General features: G+C 41.7%; 1 protein-coding gene across 1 annotated transcript in view; it reads right to left on the bottom strand.

Annotated features, from left to right (window-relative positions):
- LOC117250077 (E3 ubiquitin-protein ligase Midline-1-like) overlaps positions 1-13,018 on the bottom strand; it is an 87,557-nt gene extending 74,539 nt beyond the window's left edge. Inside the window, exon 1 of the mRNA XM_033616062.2 lies at positions 12,905-13,018. The gene's annotated coding sequence lies outside the window, so the exon portion shown is untranslated. The remainder of the gene's footprint in view (positions 1-12,904) is intronic.
- Positions 13,019-14,352: the final 1,334 nt, after the last annotated feature.

Raw genomic sequence — 14,352 nt, 5'->3', positions numbered from 1 at the left:
CAGTATTTAGACAGGCAGACAGTCAAGTAGATTCGCTGGCCCTCAGAGGTGCATCGCAGGGGACAAAGCTTCTTAAAGCAAATGACATTTGCTTCCAACATGGTTGCCTGCCCTCCCTACATGTCTTGTTTCTCTATCGAGTTCGAGCTGTCCCCTCAGGCGGGGCCAACACCTTGTCTCTATTCTTCTAACATCAGCACAGATAAATACTGCCAGCCGCAGACACACAGGGCCAGTCTCTCTCTCTCTCACATACACACACTCACACACACATTGACCTCAGAGGTTCAATCAATAAACCACCCACAGCACTTTTCCAAAGCAAAAGAGACACTGTGGAGCTGTCAGTGTGTGTGTCTGTGTGTGTGTTTAGTTACCGCTCTCCAAAACAAACAAGGCAATCTATAAGACCATTAGTGATATTGCATTACTCTCCCTTGGAATGCACAGCTTCATACATCTCAGCACGCATTATCTGTTTGCACGAAGCAATCCGTTCTTAACACCGAGGCTACAAAGAGAGAATCTCAGTGTTTTGTTCAAGTGTTTGACCCTTCCTTGGAAAAGAACATCGCCTCCTATTTATCACACACCAAGCTGGAGATGAAGAAGATCACGAAGAGGTCGACTCTGAATGAGGACTAGACAAAAGAATATGATAGAAGAGTTTTCTAGAGTAATGACTGCCAGATACTGGTATCATATCAAAGTAGAAGACTTAAAGTGATAGTTCAGGTTTTTGGACATGAAGTTGTGTGAAACGCTGACCATCTGTAGCTCTGATGTGACGGTGTCACTACTCTCAACAAGCCTCCTGCTCTGAGAAATCGCCCATAGCTTACCGGAGAAAAAGTAGTTCTGAAGATGTACGGGGGACACGTAACCAAAAGGTTTTAAGCTACAAAAAAGTATGCATGTGTTTTGTTAGACTATTTCAGTCATTTTAAAACATCCCCGCATTACGTCAGACCTTGCTATCAATTGGGACTATTTTCTGGCCAGTATCACTCCGCCGTGCACGCCCGCAAGACAGCACAGCAACAGAAATCAATTAGACAGTTCATCACCACGCCGTGCAGGTGCGCAGGATAGCAACGGCTAACGAAAACTTCATCGGCTGTTTCCAACAGAGAACCAGTAGGCTATTATTAGTGAGGAAGAAGATGTACTAGCCCTATATATACCTATTACTACAGCGCAAACACCGTCGTCAGCTGCTGTAGGTAAACAGAGGAACCTTTAGTTATATCCAGGATAATCACAGCCACGTGAACCTTCCAGCTTTGACCTTGAGCATTCAGATGTTGGATGGCATTCATTGGTATGTTTTTCTCAGCAATTTCCAGAGCAGAAGTGATCACCACCAATTGTTGAAAAATGTCTTACAGAAATCTCCAAATGTCAAATTTTGATACCAAATCACAGTATGGATTTTTCATTTTCTCAGTCTTAGGACCGTATCATCGTCGACGCAAAGGCACGCAGACACGAATGCATTGGGACGCATCGAGACGCATTGGCCGCCATGATGCGTGCTTGCGTCTCAAAATGTGCTGTCCATTTTTTTGATACGCAACGCAGCGACGCGTGTAATACCATGCGTTGCCAGCGGGGGTGATAATGCAAGAGACATACTTGAAATTAACCACTTTTTGTTATTCACAGAAGAAGCAGGTATGAAATATGGCGTGCGGTGAGGAAAAACTCGTACAGGCACACCCCCATTTATATGACCGTTCTAGTACTAGCTAGCTACAGCAGTACTAGCTAGCCAAACTGTACCGGTGACTCTGCTACCCCCTATTGCACGAGTGATGTATTGCATTTCAAGTGTCGCCCACGTCGCTTGAGTTCACTGTGTTGACTATGAAAGGAAGTGTGTTGCTCGGGTCGTGTGCATCTACTATGAAACAGCCCTTAGTGTCTTAATCTGGTGTTTTACAGGACTTTTTGACCAATTTTATCAGTTCTTGAGTGTTTAAAAATTTAGCACCAAACTTGTGTAACAAATGGTTTACCATCCCCAAAATAGCTGCAACAACTTATGAGACATAATCAAGCATGTGGATGACCATCGTATACACCCGTGATAATGTTCAAGGCCCCTGAACACTCTAAACCTTCAAAGTTTGAATAGGTGCCAAACCAAAACACAATGTTTACTACATATTTATGAGTAGGAAAACTTTTAGATGATGTGTACTGCCTCTCTGTGGAATATATTGCAGCCCTGTTATCTCCCCCTAAAGCTCCCCTGTCCCCCCTAAAAACGAAAATGGGTCTATGGAAGGGAGCCTGGCAGATGAAGAGGTTAACTGCATTTTTATATTGTGTGTAAACTAGTCGTGATGGACAAAATAAGCAATAAATACTCCAAGTAGTATTGGGAAACTGGCTAAATATGTAGCTATTTCCTGATATAATTGTACACACATCATGGCGATATACCAGTGGAGATTTACAGATAATAAACCCATGCCTCAATCTACTCAGTAACTTAGGAGTCAGAATCATTTTCTACATCCTTAAGAAAATTCATATTGATGGTCTGCAGCACGTTGTACCCCGATATGGCTGATGAAACATATTTCATGATGCTTTTACAGTTCAGATTGAACCTCAATAGCTGAACTTCCCCTTTAGCGCTGCATTTGGGTACAGTTTTCCCAAACAGTGTGGTTTCTAAGTGACTGTGATCCGGGTGACTGGACACATTCCTTCTGTGGTTTTCCCTCAAGCCTAATGTGGACCAAAAGTGATCAAATCTCCAGTAAACATCTATCAGAGCGCTTTGCTTTGCTCAGATGGCACGCAAATCCAATTGTTTTTTTATAGCTGGTCATAAAGGCTGGTTTGTCCACTTTACAAGCGTTCGCATTGGACTTGTGTTGGGAAAATATAATCTTTTGCTGTCATTACTGTATTGGTTGTCTTGGTAACAATGCATGAGTACATGCTGACTAAGATTCTCTGACTAGAAACGCCAACTGAATGTTTGGATTTTTTGGGATTTATTGGTGGCAGACTGTTGTTTCTCTGTTGATGTTTTAGTCAGATCAGGTTATTATTTTCTCACAGTTGAGCCAAACAAGTTGAAGCACAGCTTGAAATTTTGTTGTCACACCAAAATATAGAGCTGTAATGAATGAGTGTGCTTTGAGGTTCTGTTTACAGATCACAATGCTGCACCTGGAATACCTGCTCCCCATAATTAGTCAGCTTCTCTTCCTGGAATCACAAGGGGGGGGGGGGGGGGGGGTGATGTAACATCATGATACAGTGATAAAAGTGCTTGTTTGTAGCCACAGTTTGATTTGTTGAACTTGACTCTTGGAGCTGTGGCGACTGCTCTCCTGACACCGCTCCCCCAGTTTATGAATTCTCCACGAGGACACATCGATCCACTTGTGCTTGTAGGCCAGACATCGACTCCCAGCTTCAGCTAATCAAAGAGCCAATTAATGCAGGCAGCAGTATGCACACGGAGCTGCGGCGTTAATCAATGGCATACTAAGCTGCACCGGCACTGACTTTGTGAACTAGATGAGACAAATAGTGTCAGCTATTATGTCGTTGGGAATGATCTCATCTAAATTGCCTTTGGTTGGTATTCAGGAGGCCTTTATTATTGTATTCTCCTCTATTGATCATCACAGATCAGTTTTTGTTGACTTGAACAGCCACGAAACTGCAAACTGAAACTCTCATCTATGTTTAGGACAGAGAAAGGTTAACAAGCATGTGCTCAATTAAATATTAAAAGTCTTGTGCCTCTTACACGAGGGATTTTAGTCTGAAACGGAAAAAGGAAGTGCTGAATTGAAAATAAATATTCATATATTTTTCAGTCTTTGACATATAGTTCATATATTGACGTTAAAACTGTAGTGGATGTTGTAATTTTGCAGTGAAGATGATTAGGTAGAGGTGCTCGGGGTCTAAGTTTGTCACATGGAAAAAATAGGCAATACTCTGGGCTATATGGTTTTTAACATGGGCAAAACAAGATGTTCCACAATGCACATGTGCTGCTCAGGTAGGCATACGGGCCTTGTTAGCTGATTTTTATCAAGTATAACAAAAGACCAATGGTGCTCCATCTCTGTAACCGGTGGTTAAGAGCACATCCCATAACGCACTTCACTAACACAACATGTATTTCAGCAGATCACAATGCATTTCATCAGTTAGGTGTCTTACAAAAGATGACATCACTGAGGTTGCAGACTGCATAGCTGCCCACTCATACGCATTCGCTGTGAGAGTCACGCAATTGGTTGATTTCACACGGTCTCACGCCACACCTCTAATTTCTCACATGAAAAAAACAGTGTTGGTAGTCGTTCCACTCCTGTACGGTAGGTGGCGCCACCTTCCATAACTAGGCTACTACTACCTACAATGAACGAATGAGTCCCTCCTGCTGGTTAGAAGAGGAAAAATAAATATTTCAAGTCTTGCATTTAGTAGTTAGCACTTAGCTTGTCAATTTTATAGTTAAGGGCATTGGTAGCGTAGTGGATAGTGCCCGGCCCCATGACAGCTTCAGCTGTCACGGGTTGGACTCCAACTTGCAACCATTTTCTGCATGTCATTCCCCCACTCTCTCTCTCCCCATCTCACTCTGTCCTATCCACCAAAGGCGAAAAAACCCCCCAAAAAAATCTTAAAAAAAAACAACTTTACATTTAGTTTCTTATGTGTTGTGAGAACATGTAAAGGCATTTGGAGAGCTTTGTAAATGTCAAAAATGCTATAGCAGAGTACTTTATGTTAGCAGCTAAATTAAAATAGTAGCCTATAGAGTGTGCCAGTAAACCCGGAACTCCGTCAGCGCTTTTAGCACTTCCGGTTCTCTCGTCTAAAAGTCAATACGTTTTTTGAATGGGATTTTGGTAAAATGCCTCAAATAAGGTCTGTGGTTAACAAAAGCTTAAGCGAGTTTCAGGTTTTGTTCTACGACATAAAACACGTCAGTAAATACCCTACTTGTGAATTTTGAAGCTTTTACGTGTCATAAAAAAGGCGGTTGCTAACAAGTTGCTCAATACGACTACAAACCCTGTCGGGGACATTAAACGTCATCACCCCCGAACAGGCGAGAGTGCTGGCAGTCCGCCATTACAGCTTCTTATTTAGCTTAAACAGTCCGATTCCCCCATTATACAATGTTTTTAAAATAAAGCGGCTGAAATCAGTTGAAAGCTTAGTGGCGGTGATGTTGAGAGTCATGCGACTAGCTTGGAAATCCAGACTCAAATCTAGAGAGATTTTGAGCAGCTTCTTTTTAATATAACTTTATGTTCGTGTAATAGGCCACATTTTGTTAAATGAAAGTTTTGTGGTTACCTGTTGTATTTGGTAAAGAAAAGAAAAATGAAGTATTAAAACATAATTGTCTGTGATATTAATAAGTAATTTGTCGGTAATTTGTAGGTCACGGTAATTGTAAGTGCTAATATTGTAGGCAACTGGACTTGCTTGCGTTCTTCGTTCGAGAAACGCAAGCAAGTCCAGTTGCCTAGGATATTAGCACTTACGATTAATGGGTAATGATTAATAGGTATTATTGTGTAGGCTTAAGTGACAACATTGTGGTCGGCCCCGCTGAATCTCACTCCAATTAACCAATTGCCAATTAACTTGCCCAGCATAAAAGTTTCCTGGCCCTGGGCCATTAGTTATGTCAAACCCGGGTCTTCACCTTAGTCAGGGTCCTGTTGGGGCAGCATCCTATTGCATTACACACAATAAGGGTAAAGCAGTTGAGACACATGTAAATAATGATTGATCAAGACCCCAGTTTCACTTTAAGCATACCAGTTTCTAGTGTTGGCATTTTGAGTTATGGGGAAAATGAATCAATACATGCAGTTTTCTTTCTGCACACTCCTCATGAAGCCTTCTTGAAAACTATTTTTGTCCAGTACATTTTAGGCCACGTGGATTGAACAGATGGATGCTTCAGTAGCACTTTGGTGCCGCTGAAGTCTTGCATCTGGTGTGAATATACCGTCGAGCCATGTTTAGACAGAAAACAGCGCCGTGTTTAAAAAAAAAACTAAAAAAACAACACAACCACTCAATCATTGAACTGCGACAGTTGAATTGGCTCAACAGGGGTGCCAATGCGAGAGGTTCCAACAAAGACATGCAAAAAAAACGTTAAACTCAGCTCAGATTTTTATTTGACCCCCATGATACTTAACCCATCTGCTTCCAGCTGGCTACCTGAGGCTGTTGCTATGGGTCATAACTTTATATCCCTGTAATAAATACACACATGTCAAATAGAAGGTAATCTGCATGAGAAACAATGGAAAAGTTATAAGAATTATCCACTTATCGTGATCAAATATACCCACACAGACGTGATCACTGTAAGCGGATTCCACTGTAATTCAATGTAGAGTCAGGGCAACACGTTCAAGTGCACATTCTTGGTAGATTACTTTGTAACATGAACACTGTATTTCTGCTCTACCTGGTGACTGCGGTGACTTTCCAGAGTTGTGAAATACTGTCTTACTGTATTACTTTCGTTGTGTGGTGTTTTGGCTTCTGATTCAAACCTTTTGTCCTACTGCTCAGTTCAGCCGTCCTGGATTGTATTTAATGTCTCAGTGGTACCAGAAACAACATGGCCCCAACACAGCTCCTTTCATTGCTTCAACACAGGACTGGTTTCTGTCTGAATGCTTTCATAGCAAAACTATATCCTCAACTTGGTTGCCTGATATGATACAAAGTTCATACAATGTTTTAGCAAAGAGATCTGAAAGGAAAATGTAAGAACTTTTGAATAATATCCTGTTTATATCTTTGTGGACTGAAGCACACTTTTAAACTCTATTATACAATATTATACATTTACAAAATGTCGATCTAAATATGAATAGAGGTGTTTTAAAGGTCCAGTGTGTAGGATTTAAGGGGATATATTCGCAGGAATCGAATATAATATAACAAGTGTGTTTTCTTTAGTGTATATTCACCTGAAAATTAGAGATGTACCGATACCACTTTTTTCTTCCCGATACCGATTCCAATCCCTGAACCTTAGGTATCTGCTGATACCGAGTACCGATCCGATACCAGTGTGTAAAAAAAATGGATGGGACTTGGATTGTTGTATGTCTCAACTCCTAAAACTTTGTGTAAAATATTAAGAAATAAATACATAATAGTAGAATGAATGCCATAAAACTTTTATTTATTATTATTATCCAGTGTTGACACAGATCAAGAGACAGGTTAAAGTGCATTTGGTAAAAAAGACATTTTAAAGGCTACAGTAGAATGCTTTCTAAACTCCGCTCCATTTCCATTTCGTTTGCCTATAGCGTGCGTATGCGTAATGAGGCATTACTTGGTATCAGATTGGTCATAGGCTGTACTCGCCGATACCCGATATCGCATTTTAGGCAGTATCAGAGGCATTTCCAATACTGGTATCGGTATCGGTAAAACTCTACTGAAAATAAGAATTGTTGTTTTCCTTACCTTAGAATGAGCCGTTTATATCTACATAAGGAGAAGGTCCTCATTTATGGAGTACCATGTTGTACTGCCATGCTTCTACAGTAGCCCAGAGCAGACGAACCAAACACTGGCTCTAGTTATGGTCATTTGTGTTTCAGCATCAGCCACCATAGTTAGAAACGCGTGATGAGCAGCGTCAGAAAAACAGTGAATGTTTTTAACAGTGTAAATCACTGGATCCATTTGTTTTTAGAGGAAGAGATCTCTGCTGGTAGTTTGGCAACTGTTACAAACCTCCTGAGTGTCTGAATTTAAAGTTATCAGAGAAAAAATGTGAGCGCACATTAGCATGTGGTGGCCTACTGTAGGTGCCTGTCTCTGGCGTGCCAAACAGCTTCGGCGAAAAACTCATCTGCAGCATGAACCTGTTTTATTCAGTGTTTTGTTATTGGTTTAAATGACCGGGTCCATTTGTTGTGGACAAGGAGACCTCTGCGGATAATTCGGCTCCTGGTAAAAACCTCCTGAACTTTGAACACTAAAGGAGTTCTAACTGGGAGAAGTTTCAGCTGGTTGCAATCCGCAGTCCTCACTGCAATATGCCTCTATATTCCCATGAATCATACACACTGGAACTTTAAAAAATGTACTGACATTCTTACTTACTAACGGTCAAAGATTACAATTCGTCAAACACCTGCCAACCCTCTCAAATGACCACATGTGGGTGCCAGGGAAACACTGAGCCTAAGAGGGTATGTTTTAACCTGAATGATAACCCTTGTAATTGTTCATGCCACAGCTTATCAGAAACATTTGGAATTTGATTTGCTATAGCATGAACTGTGCTGCAAAAAGGAGTTTGAAAAGCTTCTTTTTAGTGTAACGCTTAGGGCTGATCAAGAGATAACTGCTGAGATATTATATTGTATCCTCTTCTATTCAGTATGATTGTCATTCTGCGTGGGAGTTCTTGTAGCTGCAGTGCTCTCTATACAAGGTTCCCAGCACTTTAACAATAATAAGACCCCACTATTGTCCTGTAGTGGCTGGCACAAGCACACAATGCATTGAGAGAAGTTGGATTGCCAACACAGTCAAAGCTGCAGCGGAGCCAAAACTGTGTGTTTAGCAGAAGCGGAACAGAGCAGGGCACTTGACTAGTTCACGGTCCATCTCATCACCAAGTGTCTTTGGCTCTCAGGCTTTGTCATTGTGCAGATAAACATTCAAGTGCCATGTTTGGTCACCCCAAGAACAAACCAGCCCATTCATACAGTCCAGTACCCCGAGGGTGGATGAAAGGGGTCATTGCAAATAAAATTCCTCGACTTGCATTTAGAACTCCCCCTACTTCTCTCCAAAATCTCCCCCCTCTGTCCTTTCTGTCTATTCAAAAGCATTTTCTTGAGCATTGGTGTAAGACAAGGAGGTGGCGAGGAGCCAGAGCTGGGCTGCTGGGGAGCTGAAACACGAATGCCAAGCTCTCGGGTCCTCAGCAGAGAGATGGGATTTTATAGCTGGAATGTGAGGGGGTTTGGCTAGGCATGAAAAAGATTGGACACATTGGCAGTCTCTGATGCCAAGGCCTCCTAGCTCGAGACCCTGCTGGGCTCCAAATATGGCAAAGAGGGTGTTAAAACTGAAAATAATTTGAGCATACTGCATGTAGTTAAGGCTTCAGAAGGGATTTTTGTATTGTGTAAAGTCATTAAAATATTCAAATCAACCGTCCTTTTTCATAACATAGACGAGATTGAATGTGTGGTCACTTGGCGTACAGTTTGTGGTCTCTGGCAACCAGAATACAAGAATCTAAATGGTTGCCTTCAATTCCACAAATACTGCAGCTTTTAGTTCACTATCTAGCCATCTTTGGCTTTCTCCAACACTTTACACCTCACTGTGACAAGCCAGGAACTCGCATCTATGCTCCGGGTTAATGTCACGTCTCCGAACCTCCCTCCACACACCGTTTCACTTCATTTTAGCTCAGTGCCAGTAGCTCCAGGTACGCAACTGTCACATCCTGCTGCATTCAGCAGCACCTCCCTCTCTCAACATGTCAGCACTGATAAGGGAATGGAGTGTGCGGAAACCATAATGGGGGAAAGGGAGGGACCGGGGATGTTATGAACTGCGAATACGTCCATGACCACAGCTGTAATGGCTACCTCAAACGGTTTCTGTCGGCTCGGCTGGAAGTGAATAATGGAGCATTTCATGCATCTTGAAGCAAAAGGTCAATGCACTACCGGGACTCCTGAAAACCTAATCTACAAAAGATAAGCATCATTTAAAGTGCCTCGGGCCTTATGAATAAAGCAAAACAATTCCACAAGAAAACTCATATTGCGCCTGTCATGTAAAAACCTCATAAGTAAGTCAAATCTACTGTGGGTTATTCCTTAAAAACATCCTCACATTCTTTTATCTGCCTCACATACCCTTTTTAAAATAAGATGAAACATAAATCTCCATCAATCTGACAGACAAGGTTGTTTTTTTCCGAGTTTCTGGGTCGGAAAATGACATTTCTACGAAACAAAATCATCAAAGGTATGTTTTTTTTTGCACTCAAGTAAGTTGTAGATTCACACTGCTCAATCAGCCATAGCGAAATCCCACTGACAGCTGCTAAATGCATTTTACATCATGATTCAATATTTAGAGCTGTGTGCCGGCCTTTAACGAACCAATCACTTTGCAGGAAAACAGCGCTACAGTCCGAAAACACGTGACGTTTAAAGCAGGCGATTACAAATATAACCTGCTAAATGGTGGCGTAGGTACGCACGCATGGTCACTATAAACCTCTGTGCTCAGCATGCAGCTTAGTTAAGTTGTCTATAATTGATAAGTGAGTATATACACTATGTGTATTATTCATCGGCCATGTCAGTTGCAATTCACTTCAGACACATTGCTTTGCAGTGAGGCATGGGAGAGTGTTTAATGTTGGAACCTCACAAATTCATGCAGACCTGAAGGAGTTTAAACTACTTATCATATGAAGTTGAAGTGTACTTTTTAATCTTTGCAGAGAGCTAGTACATATTTGCATGCATTAAAAGTCAGCGGTACAAAGCAGGGGAGGAACTTTAATGAATCTTCAGTTCGGAGGCGTCTGAGAATACAGACAGAGCTGAATAATTTCACAATAAACATCAATATATTACAATATAATGAGAAACCTACCCGTGCCAATCAAAGTTGCTTTTGTAGAAGTTTGGAGCGTGCTTATGCATTTAAATAATTGCTTGCATTATTTAGCGTCGGCAACTTTTGACAGCTCGTGGAACAAAGCTAGTGGACTTTAAAGTTTCTGTCCTGATGTCTTCTAGACTCTTGTGTTTTATTTTGGAGTAAAAAGTAATATAACTTATAATTTAAAAGTACTCTGAGGTCACCACAAAGACAAACAAAGCCAACAAACGAGGCCTATTATACTGATAAGCGGAAGATTTAGCTTCATGACACATCCAGTTCAAATGTGGAACATTGGCTTCCATAATACGGACATGAGTCCAAACAAGCAATTTGTCCATTGGCTCACGTACAAGGAGAACACAGAATAAATTGGATAGTATGTCAGAATAAATAAACAAATGCCCTCTGGGTACTTGCAGGGTACAGCTAACAAGCGAGTGGTAAAACATAAACATGGCCCTCTGTAAATTTAACATGCGGCACAGAGCAGACAGTGGCACCCCCAGGAATTTTTGATACGGGTGGCCAGATGAGGCCACTGAAAGTCTCGGGGTGGCACACCAGAACCAAAAGCCACGGCTTAATTGCAGGAATTCGGTTATGCTTTTGAAGCATATACAGTAGGCTGGTTGAAAGCTATGTCAATGTGGAGAGTTAAGGAACCACATATAGATAGTAAATATTACGAATTATCTGATGTGCACAGACAAATACCAGTGCAGGTAAACATGAGGCAGTACTTTCAATATAACACCATCATTTGGGGAGTAATAATGCACTGACGTGTTGTATTTATATATAGGTCAAAAATTCAATAGATTTTTTTAATAATATAAAATATTGTTTTTGTAACTAGACAGATAAATGAAGAAAAGAGCAACTGAATCAATCCGTGTACAACGGTCTTGAGACGCGCCTTCGTTGAGGACTTGGCTCAGATTCCGGAGTTACTTCTTATCCTGAAGCCTCATTAAGGAATCTGATCCCGTTTTGGTTCGGCATTGGGAACCTAAGAGTAACTAAGGTGTGTTTTATTGTAATTAAATGCTGCAGAGAAACGAGCAGGCAGGTTGTCTGAGATTGAAGGTGACTTTAATTAAAGTATTAGAACGCCTTAAACCATGAAAAAAAGTTATTTGTCAAATGTTTGCAAATCTAATTTGGACTTTGAGTTTGGAAATAGTGCAAAATATTAAAAAATTTGTCATCCGGCATAACAGGAAATACATGTTCGGGTAGGTTGGGGTTGGGGAGACTCGTGGGTACCCATAGACCCTACTTTCATTAGATAACTTGAGGTAAGAATCCAAGGGACCCCTTTTGGAAATGGCCGTGCCAACACAACTTTGGAGTGTTATTTAGCTCCCTTCCCAAAAAGCTATGCAGTTATGGCTGGTCCCAATGGACGCCAGGTTGCTAATGAGCACCCAAAGATGAGCGGCAACAGCTTCTTAAAGACAGTAATGTCGACCTTGAGTTATTTTCCTCAGAGAGGGTGCCGGGGGAGGGCCGGCAGTTTTAATTGGCCACCCCTCATCACCCCTGGGGGCACTACTGAGAACAGAATCCTCAATTTCAGCTGGTTGTATAAGGCAGTTGTAAAATACTTGAACACATATTGGCTATGGTCTAGGTAATTCAACCCCAGTGAATACTATACAGCTACAAATGTACTGCAACCAGATTAAGTTAATGTGCAGTGGCTTTATGTTGGCGAATATAACTTTGAATTATGTATAACCACTGATTGGTATTAGTAATAAGGCATTTAGGTCCCCAGTGTACTGTTATTGTATTATATATACACAACACAGAAGTTCTTTTGCATTCATCTCGTCATCTACTACAAAGATAATGCAGACCTATATAATAAAGCATTGTGGGTCCATTGTTACTGAATACAAAGCCAACCAAAAGTGAACAACACATGCCGCGGATCAAGTTTAAAACTCAAGACAAAGCTGCGCCCAGACAATGACAGCAGCAGACACGTGCATTCAGCTCCCACGCCTGGACCACATGGAGCAATCAAGCCCCCTAAACAACCCCCACCCCACCTCATCCCGACCCACTCCACCCCCTCCGACGTACGACATCCCATTGTGCATGTGCTACGAGGAAGGGGGGAAAAAAAAAAAAAAGACCCGAAACCTATTGCGTCTAAAGGAATGGTCCCAATGAAAGTGAATTAAGCAACAAAGGAGGCACTTACATTCAAGAGCCTCACATGGTCCTCCGACAGAAAAGAAGAGAAGCGTGCAGTGATTCCAGGCTGAGAAAACAACAGTGAGTAACCTTGAACAGAGAGAGGGAGAGAAAGTGGAGGGGGAAAGAGAGAGAGTTAGAGAGATGGAAAAGAAAGGTGAGAGAGGACGCAGATTGATGCATCCACACACCCGGCGTACTCGCAAATCAAAACACTTAGGATCTTTTCTTGCATCTCCCCTCCTCCTCCTCCTGTTCAGCCCCCCCCTCAACCCGTGCCTTTGGGTTTTACTTGTCATGTGTTCAGGCTCAGGCAAGCGTGAAGCGGACTGAGGAAACCAGCGCTGCAAGTGCTTTGTCCAGCAGTTGGGAAACAACTACATTACGTGGAACATTGAGCTTTCTTGGACCCTTCTGAGGGTTTGATCCAGAGCAGATGGATGGTGAGGCAGGAGACGGAATCCAGCAACTTGGCTCGTCTGTCACACCTTCCTGGGACCTCATCCTGAAAACAAAAAAGAAAAAAGTCTTGTCTCCGGTGGAAAATGTAGATAAATCCAAGGCATGTGTCCAGTTTCCAAAAACAGTTGGCTGCAACTTTACATCTCGGCATAGTCAGTCCCAACAAGCATTATGAAAGTCCCAAACTGCAGACACACTGCCTCATTTCAATTAAATGAAAGACTCTTGCTGTACATCCATTTGCTGATTACACAAAATATTACACTCCACAGATGTATTTTTTTCTTTCAGTTAAAGAGCTGATGCAAACTGCCTCCGTTTTTTTGTAATGTTTGCAGTTTTTCACAGCTTTGACTTGCTTTTAACTTTCAGTGGTTGTCACCCAAGGGAACAGAAGCACAGAGCGGCGGGATCAGCAGATGTTTTTATATTCAAACTACACAGTTTAACTCAAAGCGCTTCGGGCTGAAACTGAGATTTTACAGTCTAATATGAAATATTTGATTTGTCAAGAGCTGGAGTGAGCATTCTCTTGCAAGAATATCAAACAATTATAAATCCTTGATAACTTCAGCATGCTAACATGATCACAGTGAAGATGCTAACATGCTAGTAATGTAACACAGTGACGTCCCAGTAAAAATAAAAGAAAAAATCCTGGTTTTCATGGCACTATCCCTTCAGGAAATGCAGTGATGTCTCAGTAAAACACAACTGCCTTTCATGGCACTATCCCTGCTGGAAAAACAGTGACAGTTAGCTAAAGACGAGCGAAGTTTGGTGCCTAAAAAGCCACTGGAAACGCAGCAATGACTTCCTAAAAACAGCTGGTTTTGTTGTTTTTGTCTCAAATGGTGGTCTGTGGCAGTTTGCAGCTTTGTAGGCGTCTTACTAAAGGCTACTTCACCCCACAAAATGTGTCGCGGAGATTATCGTAATCTCTTGAGTATTCATACGTTCCGATGTGTGTTTCTGTCATTGGGAGTCTCGCCA

The sequence above is a fragment of the Epinephelus lanceolatus genome, chromosome 24 (assembly GCF_041903045.1).
Source record: "Epinephelus lanceolatus isolate andai-2023 chromosome 24, ASM4190304v1, whole genome shotgun sequence".
Lineage (NCBI taxonomy): Eukaryota > Metazoa > Chordata > Actinopteri > Perciformes > Serranidae > Epinephelus > Epinephelus lanceolatus.
The sequence above is the reverse complement of the archived record's forward strand: the minus strand, read 5'-3'. Positions and strand labels throughout refer to the sequence as shown.